We start from the raw sequence: 358 nt of genomic DNA, 5'->3' as shown, positions 1-358 counted from the left end.
TCCATATTTCCAACGAGATATTTTCAGAACAAGGACAATTATAAATGCCAAAAGAAACGCTTAGCAGGACTTCCTTTCATGTCTCTTACTCATCCGACTCGGAACACTCCTGATTCTCCTATGCACGAGAAAATCACACACAAATTAAACAACACACAACGTTGAATCTCGTCAGACACACCCACAAGATTGCAAGTAGCAAGAGGACACAAATGATATGAGCGGTTGAGCAAAAGTCTAGATGAAACCGCAGCGAGTGGAAAAATAGCGCAAATGGACAAAAAACTGGGTGGAGCAGGCATGCGAGGAATATGAAACAAAAACACACACACATACGTAAATGTTGTCGTGGTGTGGA

This window comes from Penaeus monodon, chromosome 29, assembly GCF_015228065.2.
Source record: "Penaeus monodon isolate SGIC_2016 chromosome 29, NSTDA_Pmon_1, whole genome shotgun sequence".
NCBI lineage: Eukaryota > Metazoa > Arthropoda > Malacostraca > Decapoda > Penaeidae > Penaeus > Penaeus monodon.
Note: the sequence above shows the minus strand (reverse complement) of the source record.